This window comes from Maylandia zebra, linkage group LG16 (genome assembly GCF_041146795.1).
Source record: "Maylandia zebra isolate NMK-2024a linkage group LG16, Mzebra_GT3a, whole genome shotgun sequence".
NCBI classification, from domain to species: Eukaryota; Metazoa; Chordata; class Actinopteri; order Cichliformes; family Cichlidae; genus Maylandia; species Maylandia zebra.
In genome coordinates this window covers 4,630,626-4,647,353 of record NC_135182.1, presented here as the reverse complement: position 1 = coordinate 4,647,353, position 16,728 = coordinate 4,630,626, and the positions used below count along the sequence as shown (strand labels likewise).

Sequence of the window (16,728 nt, the reverse complement as noted above, 5' to 3'; positions counted from 1 at the left end):
AATGACTCCTAAGCCTCCTAATTCCTGCCGTGCCTGCGTTTTTACAAAGGCCATATGCTCTGCTGCCTTCAAACATTAAAGGATCAGCATCTAAGTCAATTGGAATGATTACACCAATGCATTTTCACCAACTGGTCACAGCATGGTTTTTCTTATCCACGTTGGACAACATATGCAACATATGCAAGCTGGTGTTTGGGTGGTGGGGAGTGGAATAAGAGATGACAATAGAGAGGAAATTGAGACAGCAGTGGGACTAAATAGTTATCTCTTCAGCGTGGTATTACAGTTAGAGTATAAAAATTGTAAAATAGTTAAACATTATCATGTTATTTTAGGCAATCTTTTTCAGTCTTATCTATACTTGAAAATTAACCACAAACGGATTGCAGAAGTAAAGCAGTTCAGTTACTTTGTATCTGTATCCCATGTGAAAAAGATACCAGCATAAGTCTGTCTCCATGGATGGAGGTAAACAGCAGCTGTCCTCTGGTGATATCAGTTACTGTGGGGGTTGCCCCTGGACTCTGCGAGGTAAGGTTTACTGTTTCCAAGCAACAATCCGCAAGTTCACAATACAGCGGCTGAGCCACAATAGAGAGTTGCTGCAGGTTGTAAGCCAGTGGCAGTGGTGAAAGAGATGACAGCAACACTCTGCAAGGGAGGGGGGGTGGGATACAAGCTCAACCAAAGCTATGTACTATGGGTACAGGCTTGTTGGGTACATACAATTAAATGTTCAACCTCATAACAGTGCAAAAATAATAAATTAGCAAAGGTTTTATTATTGTGCCAGCTAAACAAACCTGACTCGGTTACAAGACACCACAACTTGATGTAAGCCAAATCCAGAAGGCTGTGGATACATCCGCAAACGACACAGATAAATCTAAGTAACTTTAGCAATCACATTTTCAGACCTTCACATCATCAATAAAGTTCACATTTAATACATTATTACATCTGATTATATAATCCACCTTTTGGGAAACTCCTGAAACACGTGAAAAACTAAGCACAATTAAGCATTCAGGTTTTTTAATGACTAGAAGTGATTATTCTGCAGTAAAGGAAATGGGACACCCATTCCACTTTTCTCATAGTGCACAGCTCGCACAATCGTTTTTGAAACTGCAAAGGCAGCAATACAACCTAAATGATCACAGCTTCAGCATAAATACAGCGATGTTAACCTTCATTCTGTATCCTTCGGGTGAAATGTACCTTTGATCACAGCTACAGACTTATCATATACTCCTTTTGTTTTTATGCTGATGTATAGTTTGAGACACGTCTTATTATCTGTGAATTACTGCAGTGTGACGGCTTTCTTTAGCTCTCGCTTTCTCTTGTTTGTGTTATACATATTACGAGGAAGCGCTTTTTGCAGCATCTTTCTTGATAATATGATTTTGATCTCAATAAAAGGTTTGACTGGGTAAAAAAAAGAAGAAGGTGAAATAATAACAGTATGCGCTGTAAGAATTGCAAATTAGATATACAGTCATGGAAAATAAAGTTTTCACAGAATTCTATGAAAAACAAAGATTAAACCCCATTAATCACCAGCTTGCAGAACCACCTTTAGCAGTAATAACTTGAAGTGATTCCTGAAGTGAGAGTCTTACATTGTTGCAGAGGAATTTTGATTCACTCCTCTTTACATAATTGCTTCAGTTTATTGAGATTTGAGGCCATTTGTTCATACACAGCTCTCTTAAGGACCTACAACAGCATTTTAGATGAGTTAAGGTCTGGACATCTTGATTCTTTTCTTTTTCAGTCATTCTGTTGTAGATTTGCTGTTGTTCTTGGGATCGATGTCCTGCCGTATGACTCGGTTTGGACGAATCTTTAGCTGTTGGACAGATGGACTCACATTTTGCTATACAGAGGAGTTCATGACTGACTTTGTGACTGCAAGGTCTCCAGGTCCTGTGCCTGCAAAACAAGCCCCAAACCATGACATTTCCACCACCATGCACGCAGTTTCTATGATGTGTTCATGCTGATAACAAACATCTCCACTTTAGTCTTGTCTGTCCTTTGTTCCAATAATCTTGTGGTTTATTCAGATGCAACTTTGCTAACCTAAGCTGTGCTGTCATGTTTATACACACACACACACACACACACACACACACACACACACACACACACACACACACACACACACACACGCACACATATATATATATATATATACAGTGGGGCAAAAAAGTATTTAGTCAGCCACCGATTGTGCAAGTTCCCCCACTTAAAATGATGACAGAGGTCAGTAATTTGCACCAGAGGTACACTTCAACTGTGAGAGACAGAATGTGAAAAAAAAATCCATGAATTCACATGGTAGGATTTGTAAAGAATTTATTCGTAAATTAGGGTGGAAAATAAGTATTTGGTCACCTCAAACAAGGAAAATCTCTGGCTCTCACAGACCTGTAACGTCTTCTGTAAGAAGCTTTTCTGTCCCCCACTCGTTACCTGTATGAATGGCACCTGTTTGAACTCATCATCTGTATAAAAGACACCTGTCCACAGCCTCAAACAGTCAGACTCCAAACTCCGCCATGGCCAAGACCAAAGAGCTTTCGAAGGACACCAGGAAAAGTATTGTAGACCTGCACCAGACTGGGAAGAGTGAATCTACAATAGGCAAGCAGCTTGGTGTGAAAAAATCAACTGTGGGAGCAATCATCAGAAAATGGAAGACATACAAGACCACTGATAATCTCCCTCGATCTGGGGCTCCACGCAAGATCTCATCCCGTGGGGTCAAAATGATCATGAGAACGGTGAGCAAAGATCCCAGAACCACACGGGGGGACCTGGTGAATGACCTGCAGAGAGCTGGGACCAAAGTAACAAAGGTCACCATCAGTAACACACTACAACGGCAGGGAATCAAATCCCGCAGTGCCAGACGTGTTCCGCTGCTGAAGCCAGTGCATGTCCAGGCCCGTCTGAAGTTTGCCAGAGAGCACATGGATGATACAGCAGAGGATTGGGAGAATGTCATGTGGTCATATGAAACCAAAGTAGAACTTTTTGGTATAAACTCAACTCGTCGTGTTTGGAGGACGAATAATACTGAGTTGCATCCCAAGAACACCATACCTACTGTGAAGCATGGGGGTGGAAACATCATGCTATGGGGCTGTTTTTCTGCCAAGGGGACAGGACGACTGATCCGTGTTAAGGACAGAATGAATGGGGCCATGTATCGTGAGATTTTGAGCCAAAACCTCCTTCCATCAGTGAGAACTTTGAAGATGAAACGAGGCTGGGTCTTCCAACATGACAATGATCCAAAACACACCGCCCGGGCAACAAAGGAGTGGCTCCGTAAGAAGCATTTGAAAGTCCTGGAGTGGCCTAGCCAGTCTCCAGACCTCAACCCCATAGAAAATCTGTGGCGGGAGTTGAAAGTCCGTGTTGCTTGGCGACAGCCCCAAAACATCACTGCTCTCGAGAAGATCTGCATGGAGGAATGGGCCAAAATACCAGCTACTGTGTGTGCAAACCTGGTAAAGACCTATAGTAAACGTTTGACCTCTGTTATTGCCAACAAAGGTTATGTTACAAAGTATTGAGTTGTATTTTTGTTATTGACCAAATACTTATTTTCCACCCTGATTTACCAATAAATTCTTTACAAATCCTACCATGTGGATTCATGGATTTTTTTTTCACATTCTGTCTCTCACAGTTGAAGTGTACCTCTGGTGCAAATTACTGACCTCTGTCATCATTTTAGGTGGGGGAACTTGCACAATCGGTGGCTGACTAAATACTTTTTTGCCCCACTGTGTGTGTATATATATATATATATATATATATATATATATGAGCGTGGCTGGCAAGAAAGGGTATAATAAAAGAAGAAAAACTAATGACATGGCCACCTTGTTCACCTGATCTGAACCCCATTGAGAACCTGTGGTCCATCATCAAATGTGAGATTTACAAGGAGGGAAAACAGTACACCTCTCTGAACAGTGTCTGGGAGGCTGTGGTTGCTGCTGCACGCAATGTTGATGGTGAACAGATCAAAACACTGACAGAACCCATGGATGGCAGGCTTTTGAGTGTCCTTGCAAAGAAAGGTGGCTATATTGGTCGCTGATTTGTTTTTGTTTTGTTTTTGAATGTCAGAAATGTATATTTGTGAATGTGGAGATGTTATATTGATGTCACTGGTAAAAATAAATAATTGAAATGGGTATATATTTGTTTTTTGTTAAGTTGCCTAATAATTATGCACAGTAATAGTCACCTGCACACACAGATATCCCCCTAAAATAGCTAAAACTAAAAACAAACTAAAAACTACTTCCAAAAACATTCAGCTTTGATATTAATGAGTTTTTTGGGTTCATTGAGAACATGGTTGTTGTTCAATAATAAAATTATTCCTCAAAAATACAACTTGCCTAATAATTCTGCACTCCCTGTACTAATACAGTGGGATGCAAAAGTTTGGGCAACCTTGTTAATAGACATTATTTTCCTGTATAAATCGTTGGTTGTTACAATAAAAAATGTCAGTTAAATATCATACAGGAGACACACACAGTGATATTTGAGAAGTGAAAAGAAGTTTACTGGATTTACAAAAAGTGTGCAATAATTGTTTAAACAAAATCAAGCAGGTGCATACATTTGGGCACCACAAAAAAAGAAATGAAATAAATATTTAGTGTATATCAATGTGTGTGTCTCCTGTATGACATATGGGGTGCCTTTGTCTGGACGTGCTTCCCATCCAGAGCTCCACAGCAGAGAGGGAAGTTTCAGCGCTCCTGGAATCCCTCTGCGATGGACCGCCAGTCTCCAGGTGAAGGCACAGCCATGAAATCATCCACTAGACAGTCCCAGATGGCCGTCGCTACCTGGGGGGTGATCTGGCACACCGTGGACACACCAACTCTAAAACTAAACACGATGGTCCTGAAGGAGTCCCCAGTGGCAAGGAACCTGCACAAAATTGTTTAAAATTAGTATTAAACACTTTTACTAACCCCAGGCAGATGGACAGGTATGGCAGCAAGCATTATGTGTTCACTCTCTGCCTGGAGTTTTGAGGGGGGCTGGGGAAGGGGGTCAGTGTGGCAGTTTTTTCATCGTGGCCAATCACAGACAGAGTGGGAGCTTGTCCTATGGCTAGTGCTACTTTCACTTGCAGTCGTAAATATCAATTTCACACGTGTTGTTGATGAATACCAGCTGGCTCTAAACCCGATTTCACCTGTCACTGTAACACATCCAGTGTTGGGGAGTAACGGAATACATGTACCGCCGTTACGTATTTAAAATACAAAATATGAGTAACTGTATTCCGTTACAGTTACTGTTTAAAAAGGTGGTATTCAGAATACAGTTACTTTGTTGAAATAAATGGATTACACTGCGGTACTTTCCTGTTTCATTTTGTCGCGGGTCAGGACTGTTTGGGTTTTGTTTGACAGCTACGTTCTGTGTGTTTCCTGGGTGAGAGAGCGCCTTTTCGTTGTTGTTGTTGTTGTGCTAAGCTAACAGGCAGAATGCTACAAGCATAGCTCTAAAGAATGTAGCATCACGGGCAGTGTAGTCCGTGTTGCAGGGAGAATGGACTGCCATACACGTTATGTGTCTGTGAGCGCGAGGAGGGAGAAAAAGGAGAGTGGAAAGGTACGAGTTGTCATCGAGCAAAAACGGGAGCTGGAAACATGTAAATGTAATAATAACCACTTCAGCCAAGAAGAGTGCCTGACGAGCCCAGTTGTAAGTAAGCTATTAAGACTCGACTGTACACTGTGTTCGTGTTTTCCTCCGAAACAATAATTTCCGTTGGAGCAGCCTTTCAACGCCTCTCTCTGTCTCTCGCAAGAAAAGTTGACCCACACAACAAAGTAAAGCTATTTTTCGGCTACGAGCCGACAGGGACCCCGCTGTATTAGTCAGAGGTCCCTTTACTACAGTTCGGAGTCGCGGACCTTCAGTAATAGTAATAAATCACACAGCAATAGTACATTCACGTTGTTGTAAAAAGCATGCTAATCTATTAAGTAATCCAAAGTATCCAGAATACGTTACTGTCATTGAGTAACGTAACGGAATACGTTACAGAGTACATTTTGGGGCATGTATTCTGTATTCTGTAATGGAATACATTTTAAAAGTAACCTTCCCAACACTGAACACATCACATATTACTGAGATGCATTAGATATTTTATGATCTTTATTTTTGACTTATCAGCTGCAAACTCCATAGATTTTTAACATTTACCAGGTTTGCAAATATAAAAACGTATTGGCTCTTTGAAGTTTAGAAATAAAAAACAGATTGTAAATAATCAACTTTTAATGGCAAAACAGTGACATCATCATTATTATTATTGTTGTTATTATTATTATTATTTTAGAAACATGAAGTGCATTGGATTACTACTGTGTAATCATAAAGTTGTAAGGTGAAGGAGGCGTTTTTACGAGCAGCACCTGAAGGCAACACAGTTCCCAAGGAGAAAGCCGCAAAAGCAAGAGGTCGCGTATCCGGGATCCTTCGATAGAAATCCATCAAAAGAGCACGAGGGAGGGACAGAGTGAACGAACGGCCGTGTGGCACGCGGTTTTACGTTAGTGTCGTTATCGATCCACCTGGAGGGAGCCGGTCTGTGTGCAACCGGCATCAGATTCTTAATAGTGAGGAGCTGCGAGGATTGAACCTGCTCTGTGAATCTGAGCCCACGTATAAAACGAGACGTTTTCTTCTGATGTGATGGAGGGGGAAGCGTTCTGGGAGTAACTTTGAGTAAGTAAAAAGATTAGGATGTATTTTGTCGTTTGAATTAGAAGAGCGGTAACAGCTGATTGATGCTGGCAGCTGCATCACCAGGCAGTCAGGTTCAGAGTCACTGGAGCGATCCCTGCAGTGATTTGTGAGTGCTTTTGGTCCTCAGCTGGTATGACTGACCTGCACATAGCTGCTTGAAGCTTTCTTTCCCCATCACTATATTAATTATACACGTAGTATTCTTTGTAACAACCCAGGATAGGGTACTTTGTGTTATGTTTATGTTTTTTCCACACACAGGGTTAAATTTTTAATTTCGTGACTGTTCATATTACCATAGTGCTACTTTATATTTTTTTACTTCTTTTGCTCGTTGAGTGATTAATTAATAATTTATTATTATTACTAACAAAACTGCAAATCACAACTTCAGAGTTCTTTCATTCTCAAGTAAAACATCTTACTTATATAGGATCAAATCACAACAACAGTTGCCTCAGGGTGCTTTATACTTTAAAGTAAGAACCCTACAATAATACAGAGAAAACCCCAACAATCAGACGACCTACAGATGACCCAGCGACAGTGGGAAGAAAAAACTCCCTTTTAACAGGAAGGACTCTCCGGTAGAACCAGACTCAGGGAGGGGCGGGGCCATCTGACAAAGACACTGTGGAAGAGAGCCAGTGCGGCTATTCTTGTATCTATTATTTAATTAATTGCCTTTTGAAGCTTGGGAATGAAATTTCTGCTTCAAGTAAAGTGTACATAAAAAATGGAAATTAGAACATTTCAGCATATTTTAAATATTGATAGCTTCAGCAAAGCCAAGATATGAAATTTAGTCATATATAAGTTCTTACATTCCAAGAACACAATAACTAGAAAATATTTTGTATTTTAGTCTTTATGAATAAACGAAAAATTATTTCATTTTACAAATTGCACTTTTTGCAAAAATTAGCAGTTTTTGTGTTTGTAGTGAAAAACTGACTCGCACATGGTGCTTGTTGGTTTAACGGCAAATTGGGACATTTTCAGGTGAGGAGAGTCAGAGCAATGAATATGTTATATAGCCAAGATGGGAGAGTGTAGAACAACGCAGCTACACAACAGTGATTGTATTTGTCTTCATTATCTGCTTTCGCTCTGTGATGCCATTTAGTAAATGAAATAGGAAAACATTGCAGTAATATCTTATTTCCCTTGTGGAATCTGCGGAGTCTCGCAGTTTTACCCTCGGGGCTCCTTTAGTACAGCATTTTTCGGGATGACTGGGCCTCAGCAGTCATCCAAGCCATGACTGGAAATACCTCTAGGATTGATGGGAATACTGGCTAAAATCCAGACTGCAATCAGATAATTTTAATGAAACTGTTATACTCTTGCAGCAGTTTTCTTTGTTTTCTACAAATAAAAAATACAGTATGAAAGACCTCAGGCTTGCTGTGCATACATATTTTATGCCTGTGGACTTAGTAGGAGGTGTTTTTAGTTTTTTTTCCCACCAAAATAAGAGCCACATGACTCTACCTGAATTGTTACTGGTGCTCTATCAAAGGCATTTCCCACTGGACATGAGTTACTGCACCCTGAAGCCTTTTAGTGCAGTGCTTGCACAGCTTTGGGTATGTTTTTAGGCAGAAAGGATTTACTCATTAAGAGAAATCAAATTCTTGGCAAATTGATTTCTTTTGCCAGTAAACCCTCACTATTGCTGTCTCTTCCATTTTCGTTCTCATTTTCTGTGAAAGAATTGAACTGAAGCCTTTTATTGAGACTCTGCCGTCTTAAACGAACCTATCAAGCAGTTTCACTCTGTAAATCATCGGGTAGGGAGATTACATTTAATTGTAGATGTTTCAGTACCGGCTTTGCATTAGGGAATTTGAACTTGTGAACTAAAATTCGAAGATTCTGGCTGCAGCGCCTAATCTTTCATTCGTAAAGACTTTATGCCCATCTGATGTTGGCAACAGATGTTAAGCAAATTTAAGATAAACTTGCTCTGAGGGTGTTTATTGCTTGATAGGCTAACGCTCAGCTCTGCGAGAGGTCTCACACTGAAGAGTCTCAAAGATTTTCCTCCTCAGAGTCTGGCTTTATTGCTCCCTATCTGATCTCTGCATGGACTCAGTCGGTGCAGTGATGTGATGAAAGGCCAAGCGGTGGACCTACAGACTCTCACAGCTTCATGCAAGCTACGCACACACACACAGATATGCACAGCCAGCTAAACAAAGTCAATTATATTAGGTGAGTCTGTCAGGCTAAGCTGGGAGAAATGCGTGGAAGGTATACTAAAGGGCCTAGGCTTCTAATACTAATGCGCATACTTGTGACAGGCATTATAAAATACTGGCTTTGTTTTGGAGAAAGATCAGCCTGACTGGACAGAGTTTAATTACCTTCCATTTACTCATTGCTTCAGATCAGGCACTTTTTTAGTCCATTCACTTCCAATTACTTTGTTCCTTAGTGATGATCATTAGTGTGGTCATTAAAGGATTAGTTTCTATGATATGAGCCTTTTCTGTTTTTTGTACAATATACAAATAATGACCAGGAAATTAAAACAGTGTCACTGCAGTGTTAGCTTGCATATGATTACTGTTTACGATTAGCTTACAGTCTCTGTAGAAATAATGATTTTTGCCATCCAGTTGATTTCTTTAACAAGCACGATGCTTGTGAGTAGAGTTTAGTTTGGAAAAAAAAGACGTTAACATGTCAGATATTTGAAAAATTGTAGTCGCTGGGTAGGCTATGTAAAACTATACATGTATAAAAAAGGAGCAGCTGTACAGCGAAATACATACTAAGAAAACCCATACAAATTAAAACCACGTTATTCCAAAGATTGCTCTCAAACTGTCGCTTGTTCAAATTGGCTATTTTGTGCAACATGTGGTGAACAAAATGAATACTGAGAACATGGATCACTGCACTAAACATCAGTTTAAATATATTTAATGTGTGATTTACATACAGAATTAAAGTAATATATTGGTATCTTTGGTCCTGTGGCTTCAAGTTATTAAATCAAATTTATTGCTGGAGAGTTCTTATTTATTTTGATGTTGATTTTGATGTTTTGGTAGAGCATCATTAAAGTCTGTGTGCAAATGGGTCTCTGTGTCAGTCCTGTAAAAGCCCGGTAATTTGTCGAAAGTATACCCAGCATCCTGGCCAAGGTTAGATAGGCTTCAGCCACCATGACCTTCACAGTGTAAGCGAGTATAGATAATGAACAGATGATTTACGTTACACCACAGAAATGTCTTATCACCGAGGTGGATTTTTTTTTCAGGAAATTACCATTTTTATCATAACACAACACAGAAAAGAGTCTGTAAGAACGTACACAAAACATTTCTGCTTCATTATTGGCGCCATGTAGAAGGCATTCAGCCTTGATTCAAGAGGGAGCACCTGTAAAGAAAACTGAGGAAAATTTAAAAAATACATCCCAAATGATGCGCCGCAAAAGCTCACCCACATATCAGGTTTGATCGGAATGCATTTATCAGGTCTTTGTCTTTGTTATGTTGGTTTTTGGAATTCAAGGCAAAAACAACAATGATAAGAAGAACATGTTGGAGGCAGCCAAGCAGCCTCAAACCTCATAGAGTGAACTCTTCTTCTCCCCCGAGAACCTCCTTTGTTTTTGTGTCCTGCCTTCAGGATAAACTATAATGCATCCCCCTGTGTCCTGTTAGAACATCAGTCACAGCTGCATGCTCAGCCACATGAAGGCAGCTTGACTGACAGTGTGAATGAGCATTCATTTTTTCCCAGTGCTCCCCCCTTTTAGCCATGAACACCACCAACAAAGGCGTTGTGCATGGATGACAGTCCGGGATCTCCTATACCAACGATGGGCAACCCCTAATTACCAGTGGAGTAATTAAAAATGTGGCAGCTGTGGCAACAGTCATGTGCTTCTAGGAAACCATCGAGAAATGCCCAAAGTAAAACAGTTAACAAGCCTCTTAAAGCTGGATGCACGCACCCTCAAAATATTGCAGCACACTCTTGCAGTTTTCAATGTTCAAAGTCAGAGTGAACTATTCCAGTTGAGCAGTTTTGAGTGATGCAGTTCACGTTGGGTCATACAGAGGTATTAGTTGCGTTTTCTGAGGGAACAGGAAGGCTGGAGTGAAAACGAAAACATAAGAGGCAGACTGAAGAGCAGGAAGGTCACTCGATAAAATGCTAATACAAGTGCTTTGGGTCTATGTGCTGTCAAGTCTGACGAAGAAGGGTGGGCTTGTTGGCTTCAAGATCTCTCCAAATAAGCCCACAGAAAGCACAACTCTTACAAGCTCTTGCACGGACAGACACACATTCAGCAGTTTGTTAAAAAAGAAAAAAAGAGTGCAACTAATGACATTGATAGTTTATCAGTCTCCTTCTCCACAAACATTTACTTATTCTGACCATGAGAATCCCAGCCTTGGGCTTCAAATGTTTTTACTCCAGCATAGTTTACATGTAGTGTATTTTTGTTTGGTGTTTTGAGTTGATTCCTATTTTCTGAGGTTCATCTTCAGCTTCAATTTCAGTACTGTACTTTAAACTAGTGGTCGGTAATTGTTACTTACCGGTACTTATGCTTTTACAGACAAAACCTAAAAACTTAGACTTAGATAGATTTTTAGACTAAATTATCAAAATGTATGTTTAATAGTCAAAATCACATTAAGTGCATCAGTAGTAGTCATCCTGCACAATAATGCTCAATAATCCAGGTACTGTAAGTAAATCCCAAAAGGTTGATCCCGTTTATGTGGACGTAGCGATTTCAGTGGGAGAAACGTTCCGTCACTCATCCAAGTGACTTCTTCAGTCTCAGCTGACTGCAGGTTTCCCCAATCTTATAAACAGTACATTTGCACAATAACTGAAACTAACCCACTGAATGAACAATGGGCTGTGAGGTCAGTTCCTTGATCATTAATATGCAAACTGTCATGACCATTGATCAAGAACCATTGATCAAAGACCACTGATCAATGGCCATGAGTACCATTCACAGAGAGTTGGGGAATGGCTGCAATCACAGCATTGTAAGATGGTGACAGATGTACCCTGGCCTCCTCTTCGATTCAGAGATGGTCTTTCCCTTTTCACGTAAATGGCCTCCTTGACTTCGCGCTCAAACCAGCGTTCCTCCCTGTCTAGGATGTTACATCCTCCACATTGAAAGAGTGTCCACTGGCCTGTAGGTGTAAATAGACTGCAGAGTCCTGGCCAGACGAGGTAGCTCTTCTGTGTTGTGCCATTCGCTTCGCCAGAGGTTGTTTGGTTTCCCCGATGTGTAAATCCTGGCACAGCGTACACTATATTACTCTATTTGTGTCGGGGGACCCGATCCTTGGGGTGGTCCAATTTTTGGTTGCAGTGTGTTTTGGGGTGTAAAAGCCACGGAAGAAGACCGAAGAAGTCACTTGAATGAGTGACGAAATGTTTCTCCCCCTGAAAACACTAAATCCAGATCAACCCTTTAGGATGTATAATAATGTAAGTTTTAAAATGAGCCTTTATAAAGAGACTCTAAATCTGGCCAAGCTGTTAAAGACTGAAGTCATTCATGATGATCTACAGTACTATGCAAAAGTCTTGAGGTCGCCCTCATTTTAGTATTTTCTGCTTGGCAAATGGGAAATAGGTCCAGCAATTTATTAAAATGTGCAAACATACATGTAAAAACAGTATATAAGGCAATTTTGTACATTTCTAGCTTGAAGTCAATATTTGGTGTGACCCCCTTTATTCTTCAACACAGCTTGAACTCTCTGAGACAATCCTTCTTGAATTTTAATATCTCCTTTGGATGTTGGCTGCCTTTTGTTCCATTTTCTGTCAAGTTGATCCCACACTGCTTCAATAATGTCGAGGCCCGGGCTCTGGAGAGGCCCATCCATGACTGACAGTGTTCCACTATGTCTTATGTTTTATCCAAGTATGTTTGTACTGCACTGGCAGTGTGTTTGGGATCATTGTTATGTTGGAAAATGGAGCCACTACCAATCAAACAATTTTTTTTCTTAAAAAAAAAGAAATTTAGGGCTGAGCTGATTAGCATGTTAGTTTTTTTCTTTGAGATAGTGGTACTCACATGATAGCCATTGTAAGTATATGATTATATAGAATGTTATAGTGTTGATTAAACATTTTATATAAGTATTTAACATGAGCTCAGCTTTAAACATCTGGAGCAGAAACAATCTCACTGCACATAATACAGTTTTATGTGTAGCGAGGCGTTTTGATGATATTTTATTGCTACTTTTGCTAAAGTAATGGTTCTGAAAAAGCTCCTCTAGCACTCGTCATTGCGAGTTAGTAGAAAATCATTAGATGATATAATATATCAAATAATATTTTACAATCCTTCTGGCAGGAAGGAGTGCAGAAAGGTAAAAACATGCAGGATCAGTGCAGCAAGCTGTAGGAGGCAGTCGGCATGTATAAGAGAATAAAAGACTGGCAGCAAAAAATGGTAACATCATCCCTGCTTGTCTTTCTGTAAAAGCCACTGCACACCACTGCTGCACATCATACACAGATAGTTTCTGGCCTATCACAAGGAATCATCTTGGTGCAAAAATACTTTTTCATGCCTGTCAAACAATATTACTTTTAGCATTTTTTTGTACAGTTAACTAAAGAAATGATAACAAATGATGTGTTTTTGCAACAGACTGTTAGTAACAAAGTGGCTATATTTAGATATATAGGCATGAATCTCCTCTGTATGGGTGTAGGGGTGTGATGTCATGTTAACAATCCATTAACATCTGGCTTACATCCACCAAGGTCTTCAAAGTTATTGGTTAAATTGACAAAAAGACTTAAAGTTTAGAAAATATGATGCTTACAATTGTGGTATTTAATGTTAACATATAGGAAGTAGCATTTCAAGATTTCAAGGTCAGTAGATTGATCTGATAGGGAAAGTGACAATAATGCTATATAAAGCGATTCACATCTGTTTTTCTTACTGCCAGTGTTTGTGCTGATATCATGTAGGCAGACATGGAATGTTAGATGGGGAAATATGTTACTTTACTATAACTACATTGCAATAACAGGTTATAACCGTTTAAATACATAACGATTTGAATACAGATTTGTGACAAATGCTGTATAGCATGTCAATTTAAAAGAAATTACAAAGAGGTCTGTCTTCTTGGAAGTAAAACAAAGAAATAAGGGGCTTACTGAAGAGTTTTGCACACTACTGTACATTTGCATTACTCCACACAGGAGAATGAAAACAGGAAATAAGCCCCAAACTTGCTTCAGGCGTGTATTTCTTTGCTTACACCTTTCATTTGTAATGTCTATGTGCTCTCTGCAAGGTGTAATCCTCTCTAATATAGCATCAATCCAATAATAATATTATGTGGATTAGCCTCTATAATCCATTCAGGTTTATTATTCAGGTAGTATTAACATACTGAAGGACAAAAGCTGCAATCCTGTGACACAACCAGTCAACAGAGGTATTTAAGAAGCATATTTTAAGGTGTGTTTAATCATTTTAGCAAAAGACCATATTATACTTTGAGCGCTTCATACTGCCTTTAAATACACCATAAAAATGTGTGTAAAAATGTTATTTCATACATCCCTCATGTCTCTCATATTAGCTGGAAACCTGGCTGCACAGCTCTGCATGTTAAGTGATGATAAGGCAGGTTTCGAGGGAGTCAAACAAAGAATGAGGGTGGTTACTTGCAAGTTACCTCAGCAAGCAGCAGCAGCAGGTTCCTTTCAGTGCAGTCATTTTTTAAAAAGCATAACCTTGCTGACAGCCTGTGGCAGCGTAAATGCTCCCTCAGTCCGTGCCCTCTCCACCCATCATCTGGTGTAACCATGAGTAAGGCTTCACACAGAGCTCCAGCTGTGCTCACTCTCCACATCCAACCTTTTTCCCTTCCCCTCACCAGCAGCCATTTGTAACACCGCTCTCATTTTCTCTGCCTCTTTTTTGCTCTTCCTTCTCTTCACTGCATGCTCCAGTGATCCTATCTGTTCTGCCTCTCTCCAAATTTTCATTTTTTTTCTCTATTGCAAGCAGTTTGTTCTCTCTTTTTCTCCCACTGATAAGAAAAAACACTAAGCACAACTGAAGATAAAACGAGCACCGTGCATTACATCAGTGTTAAATTACTGTCTTTTTCACTAGAAGTAGGGCAAAGGTTCATTGAGACAAAGTACTAGCCTGGTGCCCATAGAAGAGGAGATGTGGTTGCTTGAAGTCAACCACTTTACAGCAGACTGCTGTAAAAATGTTACTTTCTGGGACATTTTTACGTAAAAAAAAATATCAATCAAGGTAAATTGCAATATTAAGTATTTTTTAAATTAATATCTGCCACCCTGTAGTTCGTTAGTTAGGCCCCAGTCACACTGGCCTAGAGACCAATCGGCAACCCCTTGGATAATGTTAGTCACTAAAGGAATTATATATATTATATAAACCATTGGCAACCAAAATAATTATCTATATTCCGGTTTCAAATACTTACTGGATGTTGATGCCATTCACTGTGAAATAGATGATAAAGTCTGGTTACAGAGACTTACAGACCAGTGACCCCTTCAGGCAACCACAGCTCACTAATGAAAAATCTGTACTCCTCAACCAGTTGGCGAGTGGTTGCTGCCAGTTGCCAGGTAAAAATCGGTCACAAAGAGGTATATAGTGCTGCACCAAAAATTGTTTGCTAACATATTGTAGCAGTCCCTCATCGTTCGCACAGAAGACAATGACCACTTGCCACCTGTGTTTAAATGTGTTGGTTGCAGCAGTAAGCCATAATGTTACTTTAAAGTGGAAGATTCTCCGTTTCAGATTTTCTTTGCACTTTTTTGACTTCCGCATAGGGAGTAGTTGGCAAGTGTTTGCAGACAAATTTTCATCTTCCATGCAACGGTGGCAGTTTCCAAGTAACTAAAGCAATCACAAGGATGTTTCTGGTGCAGCAGCCTCTTTGCGACTGATTCCATTTGGCAGCAAATGCTTGCCAGCTGGTTAGGTCATATATATTTTTCTCTAGCGACTTGTGGTTGACATGGTCAAGGTCTGCATGACTCAGGCAATCGATTTCGCAGCAACTTGCAGCAACCTCTAGCAACCACTTGCCACTGATTGGGGAATACACATTTTTACCTAGCAACATAAGGTTGTCAGTGCACGCAAACAGGTCTCTAAGTCAGAGGTTAGAAAGCACACCACTTATTCCCACTCTTACTGAAAAAATATGGCATGAGGTTCAGTCTTCCATAGCAATTGTTTATTTTTTTCATATTTACTAAAAACATTAAAATCACCTGGAAGTGTTTCATAGCATCAAAATTCATTTAAAGGTTATATACTGTACAAGTTTTGATGGATGTTTTCCACAGCCCCAATGCCTTACGATGCAGAATATTCTCACCTGATCGGATCTTTGAAACCAGAAATTTCTAAAGAATTCTGTCGACAGGAATAACCTTCCCAGCGGGAAACCCGCTAGAAATCAACCATGAGTGTCTGTTCCACAAAAAACAAAAATAGCAAAGACAAAAATAGCATTGTGACTTAGTAGATCTGTGCCCAGGACCATTTTTATTAGTGAGGTATTACTCATGTTAGATTTGCCATCCAAGACAGTAGCATTTTAGCAGCTATATAAACATATACACATTTTCTCAGAGGAGACTTCACTGGGTGTGTGTGTGTGTGTGTGTGTGTGTGTGTGTGTGTGCGTGCGTGCGTGCGTGCGTGTGTGTGTGTGTGTGATGTGAAGCCAGATGCAGAATCCTAATGAGACTCGAAGCCGCTGCTGCCTCTTTGCCACCTGACAGCTCGAAGACAGATTCTGCTTTTGTGTTTGTATTTTGTGTGTGTTTGCAGTGCACATGTTTATGTCTGGTGTCTACCGCCGGACTATTAGG

General features: G+C 40.0%; 1 protein-coding gene across 1 annotated transcript in view; it reads left to right on the top strand.

Moving 5' to 3' along the window:
• Window positions 1–6,511: 6,511 nt before the first annotated feature.
• The window catches only part of arhgef49 (Rho guanine nucleotide exchange factor 49), a 69,073-nt gene continuing 58,856 nt past the window's right edge, over window positions 6,512–16,728 (top strand). Inside the window, exon 1 of the mRNA XM_004568960.2 lies at window positions 6,512–6,795. The gene's annotated coding sequence lies outside the window, so the exon portion shown is untranslated. The remainder of the gene's footprint in view (window positions 6,796–16,728) is intronic.